Here is a 14,972-nt window from a genome sequence, read left to right as displayed (position 1 = left end):
ATGAATTTTTATTCATATTAAATAATGCTTAAAATTCAATAACTCAAGATTGGCACATACTACCACAACGGTTCTGCCTTTGTTTGAAAGAGACTGTCTTAACCTATCATGTGTGCGACGTTCGGCAACGTACACGCTATCGTTGATTTTTTATGAATTTTTATTTATATTAAATAATGCTTAAAATTCAATAACTCAAGATTGCGACATACTACCACAACGGTTCTGCCATCGTTTGAAAGAGACTGTCTTAACCTATCATGTGTGCGACTTTCGGCAACGTACACGTTTTCGTTGATTTTTTATGAATTTTTATTTATATTAAATAATGTTTAAAATTCAATAACTCAAGATTGGCACATACTACCACAAAGGTTCTGCCATTGTTTGAAAGAGACTGTCTTAACCTATCATGTGTGCGACTTTCGGCAACGTACACGCTATCGTTGATTTTTTATGAATTTTTATTTATATTAAATAATGCTTAAAATTCAATAACTCAAGATTGGCACATACTACCACAACGGTTCTGCCTTTGTTTGAAAGAGACTGTCTTAACCTATCATGTGTGCGACGTTCGGCAACGTACACGCTATCGTTGATTTTTTATGAATTTTTATTTATATTAAATAATGCTTAAAATTCAATAACTCAAGATTGCGACATACTACCACAACGGTTCTGCCATCGTTTGAAAGAGACTGTCTTATTCTATCATGTGTGCGACTTTCGGCAACGTACACGTTATCGTTGATTTTTTATGAATTTTTATTTAAATTAAATAATGCTTAAAATTCAATAACTCAAGATTGGCACATACTACCACAAAGGTTCTGCCATCCTTTGAAAGAGACTGTCTTATTCTATCATGTGTGCGACTTTCGGCAACGTACACATTATCGTTGATTTTTTATGAATTTTTATTTATATTTAATAATGCTTAAAATTCAATAACTCAAGATTGGCACATACTACCACAAAGGTTCTGCCATTGTTTGAAAGAGACTGTCTTATTCTATCATGTGTGCGACATTCGGCAACGTACACATTATCGTTGATTTTTTATGAATTTTTATTTATTCTAAATAATGCTTAAAATTCAATAACTCAAGATTGGGACATACTACCACAACGGTTCTGCCTTTGTTTGAAAGAGACTGTCTTAACCTATCATGTGTGTGACTTTCGGCAACGTACACGTTATCGTTGATTTTTTATGAATTTTTATTTATATTAAATAATGCTTAAAATTCAATAACTCAAGATTGCGACATACTACCACAACGGTTCTGCCATCCTTTGAAAGAGACTGTCTTATTCTATCATGTGTGCGACTTTCGGCAACGTACACATTATCGTTGATTTTTTATGAATTTTTATTTATATTTAATAATGCTTAAAATTCAATAACTCAAGATTGGCACATACTACCACAAAGGTTCTGCCATTGTTTGAAAGAGACTGTCTTATTCTATCATGTGTGCGACTTTCGGCAACGTACACATTATCGTTGATTTTTTATGAATTTTTATTTATATTTAATAATGCTTAAAATTCAATAACTCAAGATTGGCACATACTACCACAAAGGTTCTGCCATTGTTTGAAAGAGACTGTCTTATTCTATCATGTGTGCGACATTCGGCAACGTACACATTATCGTTGATTTTTTATGAATTTTTATTTATTCTAAATAATGCTTAAAATTCAATAACTCAAGATTGGGACATACTACCACAACGGTTCTGCCTTTGTTTGAAAGAGACTGTCTTAACCTATCATGTGTGCGACGTTCGGCAACGTACACGCTATCGTTGATTTTTTATGAATTTTTATTTATATTAAATAATGCTTAAAATTCAATAACTCAAGATTGGCACATACTACCACAACGGTTCTGCCTTTGTTTGAAAGAGACTGTCTTAACCTATCATGTGTGCGACGTTCGGCAACGTACACGCTATCGTTGATTTTTTATGAATTTTTATTTATATTAAATAATGCTTAAAATTCAATAACTCAAGATTGCGACATACTACCACAACGGTTCTGCCATCGTTTGAAAGAGACTGTCTTATCCTATCATGTGTGCGACTTTCGGCAACGTACACATTATCGTTGATTTTTTATGAATTTTTATTTATTCTAAATAATGCTTAAAATTCAATAACTCAAGATTGGGACATACTACCACAACGGTTCTGCCTTTGTTTGAAAGAGACTGTCTTAACCTATCATGTGTGTGACTTTCGGCAACGTACACGTTATCGTTGATTTTTTATGAATTTTTATTTATATTAAATAATGTTTAAAATTCAATAACTCAAGATTGGCACATACTACCACAAAGGTTCTGCCATTGTTTGAAAGAGACTGTCTTATTCTATCATGTGTGCGACATTCGGCAACGTACACATTATCGTTGATTTTTTATGAATTTGTATTTAAATTAAATAATGCTTAAAATTCAATAACTCAAGATTGGCACATACTACCACAAAGGTTCTGCCATTGTTTGAAAGAGACTGTCTTATTCTATCATGTGTGCGACATTCGGCAACGTACACATTATCGTTGATTTTTTATGAATTTTTATTTATTCTAAATAATGCTTAAAATTCAATAACTCAAGATTGGGACATACTACCACAACGGTTCTGCCTTTGTTTGAAAGAGACTGTCTTAAACTATCATGTGTGTGACTTTCGGCAACGTACACGTTATCGTTGATTTTTTATGAATTTTTATTTATATTAAATAATGTTTAAAATTCAATAACTCAAGATTGGCACATACTACCACAACGCTTCTGCCATCCTTTGAAAGAGACTGTCTTATCCTATCATGTGTGCGACTTTCGGCAACGTACACGCTATCGTTGATTTTTTATGAATTTTTATTTATATTAAATAATGCTTAAAATTCAATAACTCAAGATTGCGACATACTACCACAACGGTTCTGCCATCGTTTGAAAGAGACTGTCTAATTCTATCATGTGTGCGACTTTCGGCAACGTACACGTTATCGTTGATTTTTTATGAATGTTTATTTATATTAAATAATGCTTAAAATTCAATAACTCAAGATTGGCACATACTACCACAACGGTTCTGCCATCGTTTGAAAGAGACTGTCTTAACCTATCATGTGTGCGACTTTCGGCAACGTACACGTTATCGTTGATTTTTTATGAATTTTTATTTATATTAAATAATGCTTAAAATTCAATAACTCAAGATTGGCACATACTACCACAACGGTTCTGCCATTGTTTGAAAGAGACTGTCTTATTCTATCATGTGTGCGACTTTCGGCAACGTACACGTTTTCGTTGATTTTTTATGAATTTTTATTTATATTAAATAATGTTTAAAATTCAATAACTCAAGATTGGCACATACTACCACAACGGTTCTGCCTTTGTTTGAAAGAGACTGTCTTATCCTATCATGTGTGCGACGTTCGGCAACGTACACGCTATCGTTGATTTTTTATGAATTTTTATTTATATTAAATAATGCTTAAAATTCAATAACTCAAGATTGCGACATACTACCACAACGGTTCTGCCATCGTTTGAAAGAGACTGTCTTATTCTATCATGTGTGCGACTTTCGGCAACGTACACGCTATCGTTGATTTTTTATGAATTTTTATTCATATTAAATAATGCTTAAAATTCAATAACTCAAGATTGGCACATACTACCACAACGGTTCTGCCTTTGTTTGAAAGAGACTGTCTTAACCTATCATGTGTGCGACGTTCGGCAACGTACACGCTATCGTTGATTTTTTATGAATTTTTATTTATATTAAATAATGCTTAAAATTCAATAACTCAAGATTGCGACATACTACCACAACGGTTCTGCCATCGTTTGAAAGAGACTGTCTTAACCTATCATGTGTGCGACTTTCGGCAACGTACACGTTTTCGTTGATTTTTTATGAATTTTTATTTATATTAAATAATGTTTAAAATTCAATAACTCAAGATTGGCACATACTACCACAAAGGTTCTGCCATTGTTTGAAAGAGACTGTCTTAACCTATCATGTGTGCGACTTTCGGCAACGTACACGCTATCGTTGATTTTTTTATGAATTTTTATTTATATTAAATAATGCTTAAAATTCAATAACTCAAGATTGGCACATACTACCACAACGGTTCTGCCTTTGTTTGAAAGAGACTGTCTTAACCTATCATGTGTGCGACGTTCGGCAACGTACACGCTATCGTTGATTTTTTATGAATTTTTATTTATATTAAATAATGCTTAAAATTCAATAACTCAAGATTGCGACATACTACCACAACGGTTCTGCCATCGTTTGAAAGAGACTGTCTTATTCTATCATGTGTGCGACTTTCGGCAACGTACACGTTATCGTTGATTTTTTATGAATTTTTATTTCAATTAAATAATGCTTAAAATTCAATAACTCAAGATTGGCACATACTACCACAAAGGTTCTGCCATCCTTTGAAAGAGACTGTCTTAACCTATCATGTGTGTGACTTTCGGCAACGTACACGTTATCGTTGATTTTTTATGAATTTTTATTTATTCTAAATAATGCTTAAAATTCAATAACTCAAGATTGGCACATACTACCACAAAGGTTCTGCCATTGTTTGAAAGAGACTGTCTTATTCTATCATGTGTGCGACATTCGGCAACGTACACATTATCGTTGATTTTTTATGAATTTTTATTTATTCTAAATAATGCTTAAAATTCAATAACTCAAGATTGGCACATACTACCACAACGGTTCTGCCTTTGTTTGAAAGAGACTGTCTTAACCTATCATGTGTGCGACGTTCGGCAACGTACACGCTATCGTTGATTTTTTATGAATTTTTATTTATATTAAATAATGCTTAAAATTCAATAACTCAAGATTGCGACATACTACCACAACGGTTCTGCCATCGTTTGAAAGAGACTGTCTTATTCTATCATGTGTGCGACTTTCGGCAACGTACACGCTATCGTTGATTTTTTATGAATTTTTATTCATATTAAATAATGCTTAAAATTCAATAACTCAAGATTGGCACATACTACCACAACGGTTCTGCCTTTGTTTGAAAGAGACTGTCTTAACCTATCATGTGTGCGACGTTCGGCAACGTACACGCTATCGTTGATTTTTTATGAATTTTTATTTATATTAAATAATGCTTAAAATTCAATAACTCAAGATTGCGACATACTACCACAACGGTTCTGCCATCGTTTGAAAGAGACTGTCTTAACCTATCATGTGTGCGACTTTCGGCAACGTACACGTTTTCGTTGATTTTTTATGAATTTTTATTTATATTAAATAATGTTTAAAATTCAATAACTCAAGATTGGCACATACTACCACAAAGGTTCTGCCATTGTTTGAAAGAGACTGTCTTAACCTATCATGTGTGCGACTTTCGGCAACGTACACGCTATCGTTGATTTTTTATGAATTTTTATTTATATTAAATAATGCTTAAAATTCAATAACTCAAGATTGGCACATACTACCACAACGGTTCTGCCTTTGTTTGAAAGAGACTGTCTTAACCTATCATGTGTGCGACGTTCGGCAACGTACACGCTATCGTTGATTTTTTATGAATTTTTATTTATATTAAATAATGCTTAAAATTCAATAACTCAAGATTGCGACATACTACCACAACGGTTCTGCCATCGTTTGAAAGAGACTGTCTTATTCTATCATGTGTGCGACTTTCGGCAACGTACACGTTATCGTTGATTTTTTATGAATTTTTATTTAAATTAAATAATGCTTAAAATTCAATAACTCAAGATTGGCACATACTACCACAAAGGTTCTGCCATCCTTTGAAAGAGACTGTCTTATTCTATCATGTGTGCGACTTTCGGCAACGTACACATTATCGTTGATTTTTTATGAATTTTTATTTATATTTAATAATGCTTAAAATTCAATAACTCAAGATTGGCACATACTACCACAAAGGTTCTGCCATTGTTTGAAAGAGACTGTCTTATTCTATCATGTGTGCGACATTCGGCAACGTACACATTATCGTTGATTTTTTATGAATTTTTATTTATTCTAAATAATGCTTAAAATTCAATAACTCAAGATTGGGACATACTACCACAACGGTTCTGCCTTTGTTTGAAAGAGACTGTCTTAACCTATCATGTGTGTGACTTTCGGCAACGTACACGTTATCGTTGATTTTTTATGAATTTTTATTTATATTAAATAATGCTTAAAATTCAATAACTCAAGATTGGCACATACTACCACAAAGGTTCTGCCATTGTTTGAAAGAGACTGTCTTATTCTATCATGTGTGCGACATTCGGCAACGTACACATTATCGTTGATTTTTTATGAATTTTTATTTATTCTAAATAATGCTTAAAATTCAATAACTCAAGATTGGGACATACTACCACAACGGTTCTGCCTTTGTTTGAAAGAGACTGTCTTAACCTATCATGTGTGTGACTTTCGGCAACGTACACGTTATCGTTGATTTTTTATGAATTTTTATTTATATTAAATAATGTTTAAAATTCAATAACTCAAGATTGGCACATTCTACCACAAAGGTTCTGCCATTGTTTGAAAGAGACTGTCTTAACCTATCATGTGTGCGACTTTCGGCAACGTACACGCTATCGTTGATTTTTTATGAATTTTTATTTATATTAAATAATGCTTAAAATTCAATAACTCAAGATTGGCACATACTACCACAACGGTTCTGCCTTTGTTTGAAAGAGACTGTCTTAACCTATCATGTGTGCGACGTTCGGCAACGTACACGTTATCGTTGATTTTTTATGAATTTGTATTTAAATTAAATAATGCTTAAAATTCAATAACTCAAGATTGGCACATACTACCACAAAGGTTCTGCCATTGTTTGAAAGAGACTGTCTTATTCTATCATGTGTGCGACATTCGGCAACGTACACATTATCGTTGATTTTTTATGAATTTTTATTTATTCTAAATAATGCTTAAAATTCAATAACTCAAGATTGGGACATACTACCACAACGGTTCTGCCTTTGTTTGAAAGAGACTGTCTTAAACTATCATGTGTGTGACTTTCGGCAACGTACACGTTATCGTTGATTTTTTATGAATTTTTATTTATATTAAATAATGTTTAAAATTCAATAACTCAAGATTGGCACATTCTACCACAAAGGTTCTGCCATTGTTTGAAAGAGACTGTCTTATTCTATCATGTGTGCGACTTTCGGCAACGTACACGCTATCGTTGATTTTTTATGAATTTTTATTTATATTAAATAATGCTTAAAATTCAATAACTCAAGATTGCGACATACTACCACAACGGTTCTGCCATCGTTTGAAAGAGACTGTCTAATTCTATCATGTGTGCGACTTTCGGCAACGTACACGTTATCGTTGATTTTTTATGAATGTTTATTTATATTAAATAATGCTTAAAATTCAATAACTCAAGATTGGCACATACTACCACAACGGTTCTGCCATCGTTTGAAAGAGACTGTCTTAACCTATCATGTGTGCGACTTTCGGCAACGTACACGTTATCGTTGATTTTTTATGAATTTTTATTTATATTAAATAATGCTTAAAATTCAATAACTCAAGATTGGCACATACTACCACAACGGTTCTGCCATCGTTTGAAAGAGACTGTCTTAACCTATCATGTGTGCGACTTTCGGCAACGTACACGTTTTCGTTGATTTTTTATGAATTTTTATTTATATTAAATAATGCTTAAAATTCAATAACTCAAGATTGGCACATACTACCACAACGGTTCTGCCATTGTTTGAAAGAGACTGTCTTATTCTATCATGTGTGCGACTTTCGGCAACGTACACGTTTTCGTTGATTTTTTATGAATTTTTATTTATATTAAATAATGTTTAAAATTCAATAACTCAAGATTGGCACATACTACCACAAAGGTTCTGCCATTGTTTGAAAGAGACTGTCTTAACCTATCATGTGTGCGACTTTCGGCAACGTACACGCTATCGTTGATTTTTTATGAATTTTTATTTATATTAAATAATGCTTAAAATTCAATAACTCAAGATTGGCACATACTACCACAACGGTTCTGCCTTTGTTTGAAAGAGACTGTCTTAACCTATCATGTGTGCGACGTTCGGCAACGTACACGCTATCGTTGATTTTTTATGAATTTTTATTTATATTAAATAATGCTTAAAATTCAATAACTCAAGATTGCGACATACTACCACAACGGTTCTGCCATCGTTTGAAAGAGACTGTCTTATTCTATCATGTGTGCGACTTTCGGCAACGTACACGCTATCGTTGATTTTTTATGAATTTTTATTCATATTAAATAATGCTTAAAATTCAATAACTCAAGATTGGCACATACTACCACAACGGTTCTGCCTTTGTTTGAAAGAGACTGTCTTAACCTATCATGTGTGCGACGTTCGGCAACGTACACGCTATCGTTGATTTTTTATGAATTTTTATTTATATTAAATAATGCTTAAAATTCAATAACTCAAGATTGCGACATACTACCACAACGTTTCTGCCATCGTTTGAAAGAGACTGTCTTATCCTATCATGTGTGCGACTTTCGGCAACGTACACGTTTTCGTTGATTTTTTATGAATTTTTATTTATATTAAATAATGTTTAAAATTCAATAACTCAAGATTGGCACATACTACCACAAAGGTTCTGCCATTGTTTGAAAGAGACTGTCTTAACCTATCATGTGTGCGACTTTCGGCAACGTACACGCTATCGTTGATTTTTTATGAATTTTTATTTATATTAAATAATGCTTAAAATTCAATAACTCAAGATTGGCACATACTACCACAACGGTTCTGCCTTTGTTTGAAAGAGACTGTCTTAACCTATCATGTGTGCGACGTTCGGCAACGTACACGCTATCGTTGATTTTTTATGAATTTTTATTTATATTAAATAATGCTTAAAATTCAATAACTCAAGATTGCGACATACTACCACAACGGTTCTGCCATCGTTTGAAAGAGACTGTCTTATTCTATCATGTGTGCGACTTTCGGCAACGTACACGTTATCGTTGATTTTTTATGAATTTTTATTTCAATTAAATAATGCTTAAAATTCAATAACTCAAGATTGGCACATACTACCACAAAGGTTCTGCCATCCTTTGAAAGAGACTGTCTTATTCTATCATGTGTGCGACTTTCGGCAACGTACACATTATCGTTGATTTTTTATGAATTTTTATTTATATTTAATAATGCTTAAAATTCAATAACTCAAGATTGGCACATACTACCACAAAGGTTCTGCCATTGTTTGAAAGAGACTGTCTTATTCTATCATGTGTGCGACATTCGGCAACGTACACATTATCGTTGATTTTTTATGAATTTTTATTTATTCTAAATAATGCTTAAAATTCAATAACTCAAGATTGGGACATACTACCACAACGGTTCTGCATTTGTTTGAAAGAGACTGTCTTAACCTATCATGTGTGTGACTTTCGGCAACGTACACGTTATCGTTGATTTTTTATGAATTTTTATTTATTCTAAATAATGCTTAAAATTCAATAACTCAAGATTGGCACATACTACCACAAAGGTTCTGCCATTGTTTGAAAGAGACTGTCTTATTCTATCATGTGTGCGACATTCGGCAACGTACACATTATCGTTGATTTTTTATGAATTTTTATTTATTCTAAATAATGCTTAAAATTCAATAACTCAAGATTGGCACATACTACCACAACGGTTCTGCCTTTGTTTGAAAGAGACTGTCTTAACCTATCATGTGTGCGACGTTCGGCAACGTACACGCTATCGTTGATTTTTTATGAATTTTTATTTATATTAAATAATGCTTAAAATTCAATAACTCAAGATTGCGACATACTACCACAACGGTTCTGCCATCGTTTGAAAGAGACTGTCTTATTCTATCATGTGTGCGACTTTCGGCAACGTACACGCTATCGTTGATTTTTTATGAATTTTTATTCATATTAAATAATGCTTAAAATTCAATAACTCAAGATTGGCACATACTACCACAACGGTTCTGCCTTTGTTTGAAATAGACTGTCTTAACCTATCATGTGTGCGACGTTCGGCAACGTACACGCTATCGTTGATTTTTTATGAATTTTTATTTATATTAAATAATGCTTAAAATTCAATAACTCAAGATTGCGACATACTACCACAACGGTTCTGCCATCGTTTGAAAGAGACTGTCTTAACCTATCATGTGTGCGACTTTCGGCAACGTACACGTTTTCGTTGATTTTTTATGAATTTTTATTTATATTAAATAATGTTTAAAATTCAATAACTCAAGATTGGCACATACTACCACAAAGGTTCTGCCATTGTTTGAAAGAGACTGTCTTAACCTATCATGTGTGCGACTTTCGGCAACGTACACGCTATCGTTGATTTTTTATGAATTTTTATTTATATTAAATAATGCTTAAAATTCAATAACTCAAGATTGGCACATACTACCACAACGGTTCTGCCTTTGTTTGAAAGAGACTGTCTTAACCTATCATGTGTGCGACGTTCGGCAACGTACACGCTATCGTTGATTTTTTATGAATTTTTATTTATATTAAATAATGCTTAAAATTCAATAACTCAAGATTGCGACATACTACCACAACGGTTCTGCCATCGTTTGAAAGAGACTGTCTTATTCTATCATGTGTGCGACTTTCGGCAACGTACACGTTATCGTTGATTTTTTATGAATTTTTATTTAAATTAAATAATGCTTAAAATTCAATAACTCAAGATTGGCACATACTACCACAAAGGTTCTGCCATCCTTTGAAAGAGACTGTCTTATTCTATCATGTGTGCGACTTTCGGCAACGTACACATTATCGTTGATTTTTTATGAATTTTTATTTATATTTAATAATGCTTAAAATTCAATAACTCAAGATTGGCACATACTACCACAAAGGTTCTGCCATTGTTTGAAAGAGACTGTCTTATTCTATCATGTGTGCGACATTCGGCAACGTACACATTATCGTTGATTTTTTATGAATTTTTATTTATTCTAAATAATGCTTAAAATTCAATAACTCAAGATTGGGACATACTACCACAACGGTTCTGCCTTTGTTTGAAAGAGACTGTCTTAACCTATCATGTGTGTGACTTTCGGCAACGTACACGTTATCGTTGATTTTTTATGAATTTTTATTTATATTAAATAATGTTTAAAATTCAATAACTCAAGATTGGCACATTCTACCACAAAGGTTCTGCCATTGTTTGAAAGAGACTGTCTTAACCTATCATGTGTGCGACTTTCGGCAACGTACACGCTATCGTTGATTTTTTATGAATTTTTATTTATATTAAATAATGCTTAAAATTCAATAACTCAAGATTGGCACATACTACCACAACGGTTCTGCCTTTGTTTGAAAGAGACTGTCTTAACCTATCATGTGTGCGACGTTCGGCAACGTACACGTTATCGTTGATTTTTTATGAATTTGTATTTAAATTAAATAATGCTTAAAATTCAATAACTCAAGATTGGCACATACTACCACAAAGGTTCTGCCATTGTTTGAAAGAGACTGTCTTATTCTATCATGTGTGCGACATTCGGCAACGTACACATTATCGTTGATTTTTTATGAATTTTTATTTATTCTAAATAATGCTTAAAATTCAATAACTCAAGATTGGGACATACTACCACAACGGTTCTGCCTTTGTTTGAAAGAGACTGTCTTAAACTATCATGTGTGTGACTTTCGGCAACGTACACGTTATCGTTGATTTTTTATGAATTTTTATTTATATTAAATAATGTTTAAAATTCAATAACTCAAGATTGGCACATTCTACCACAAAGGTTCTGCCATTGTTTGAAAGAGACTGTCTTATTCTATCATGTGTGCGACTTTCGGCAACGTACACGCTATCGTTGATTTTTTATGAATTTTTATTTATATTAAATAATGCTTAAAATTCAATAACTCAAGATTGCGACATACTACCACAACGGTTCTGCCATCGTTTGAAAGAGACTGTCTAATTCTATCATGTGTGCGACTTTCGGCAACGTACACGTTATCGTTGATTTTTTATGAATGTTTATTTATATTAAATAATGCTTAAAATTCAATAACTCAAGATTGGCACATACTACCACAACGGTTCTGCCATCGTTTGAAAGAGACTGTCTTAACCTATCATGTGTGCGACTTTCGGCAACGTACACGTTATCGTTGATTTTTTATGAATTTTTATTTATATTAAATAATGCTTAAAATTCAATAACTCAAGATTGGCACATACTACCACAACGGTTCTGCCATCGTTTGAAAGAGACTGTCTTAACCTATCATGTGTGCGACTTTCGGCAACGTACACGTTTTCGTTGATTTTTTATGAATTTTTATTTATATTAAATAATGCTTAAAATTCAATAACTCAAGATTGGCACATACTACCACAACGGTTCTGCCATTGTTTGAAAGAGACTGTCTTATTCTATCATGTGTGCGACTTTCGGCAACGTACACGTTTTCGTTGATTTTTTATGAATTTTTATTTATATTAAATAATGTTTAAAATTCAATAACTCAAGATTGGCACATACTACCACAAAGGTTCTGCCATTGTTTGAAAGAGACTGTCTTAACCTATCATGTGTGCGACTTTCGGCAACGTACACGCTATCGTTGATTTTTTATGAATTTTTATTTATATTAAATAATGCTTAAAATTCAATAACTCAAGATTGGCACATACTACCACAACGGTTCTGCCTTTGTTTGAAAGAGACTGTCTTAACCTATCATGTGTGCGACGTTCGGCAACGTACACGCTATCGTTGATTTTTTATGAATTTTTATTTATATTAAATAATGCTTAAAATTCAATAACTCAAGATTGCGACATACTACCACAACGGTTCTGCCATCGTTTGAAAGAGACTGTCTTATTCTATCATGTGTGCGACTTTCGGCAACGTACACGCTATCGTTGATTTTTTATGAATTTTTATTCATATTAAATAATGCTTAAAATTCAATAACTCAAGATTGGCACATACTACCACAACGGTTCTGCCTTTGTTTGAAAGAGACTGTCTTAACCTATCATGTGTGCGACGTTCGGCAACGTACACGCTATCGTTGATTTTTTATGAATTTTTATTTATATTAAATAATGCTTAAAATTCAATAACTCAAGATTGCGACATACTACCACAACGTTTCTGCCATCGTTTGAAAGAGACTGTCTTATCCTATCATGTGTGCGACTTTCGGCAACGTACACGTTTTCGTTGATTTTTTATGAATTTTTATTTATATTAAATAATGTTTAAAATTCAATAACTCAAGATTGGCACATACTACCACAAAGGTTCTGCCATTGTTTGAAAGAGACTGTCTTAACCTATCATGTGTGCGACTTTCGGCAACGTACACGCTATCGTTGATTTTTTATGAATTTTTATTTATATTAAATAATGCTTAAAATTCAATAACTCAAGATTGGCACATACTACCACAACGGTTCTGCCTTTGTTTGAAAGAGACTGTCTTAACCTATCATGTGTGCGACGTTCGGCAACGTACACGCTATCGTTGATTTTTTATGAATTTTTATTTATATTAAATAATGCTTAAAATTCAATAACTCAAGATTGCGACATACTACCACAACGGTTCTGCCATCGTTTGAAAGAGACTGTCTTATTCTATCATGTGTGCGACTTTCGGCAACGTACACGTTATCGTTGATTTTTTATGAATTTTTATTTCAATTAAATAATGCTTAAAATTCAATAACTCAAGATTGGCACATACTACCACAAAGGTTCTGCCATCCTTTGAAAGAGACTGTCTTATTCTATCATGTGTGCGACTTTCGGCAACGTACACATTATCGTTGATTTTTTATGAATTTTTATTTATATTTAATAATGCTTAAAATTCAATAACTCAAGATTGGCACATACTACCACAAAGGTTCTGCCATTGTTTGAAAGAGACTGTCTTATTCTATCATGTGTGCGACATTCGGCAACGTACACATTATCGTTGATTTTTTATGAATTTTTATTTATTCTAAATAATGCTTAAAATTCAATAACTCAAGATTGGGACATACTACCACAACGGTTCTGCATTTGTTTGAAAGAGACTGTCTTAACCTATCATGTGTGTGACTTTCGGCAACGTACACGTTATCGTTGATTTTTTATGAATTTTTATTTATATTAAATAATGTTTAAAATTCAATAACTCAAGATTGGCACATTCTACCACAAAGGTTCTGCCATTGTTTGAAAGAGACTGTCTTAACCTATCATGTGTGCGACTTTCGGCAACGTACACGCTATCGTTGATTTTTTATGAATTTTTATTTATATTAAATAATGCTTAAAATTCAATAACTCAAGATTGGCACATACTACCAAAACGGTTCTGCCTTTGTTTGAAAGAGACTGTCTTAACCTATCATGTGTGCGACGTTCGGCAACGTACACGTTATCGTTGATTTTTTATGAATTTGTATTTAAATTAAATAATGCTTAAAATTCAATAACTCAAGATTGGCACATACTACCACAAAGGTTCTGCCATTGTTTGAAAGAGACTGTCTTATTCTAACATGTGTGCGACATTCGGCAACGTACACATTATCGTTGATTTTTTATGAATTTTTATTTATTCTAAATAATGCTTAAAATTCAATAACTCAAGATTGGGACATACTACCACAACGGTTCTGCCTTTGTTTGAAAGAGACTGTCTTAACCTATCATGTGTGTGACTTTCGGCAACGTACACGTTATCGTTGATTTTTTATGAATTTTTATTTATATTAAATAATGCTTAAAATTCAATAACTCAAGATTGGCACATACTACCACAACGCTTCT

Source organism: Astyanax mexicanus, chromosome 9 (assembly GCF_023375975.1).
Source record: "Astyanax mexicanus isolate ESR-SI-001 chromosome 9, AstMex3_surface, whole genome shotgun sequence".
In the NCBI taxonomy this organism is placed as follows: domain Eukaryota; kingdom Metazoa; phylum Chordata; class Actinopteri; order Characiformes; family Acestrorhamphidae; genus Astyanax; species Astyanax mexicanus.
This window is presented reverse-complemented; position numbering follows the sequence as displayed.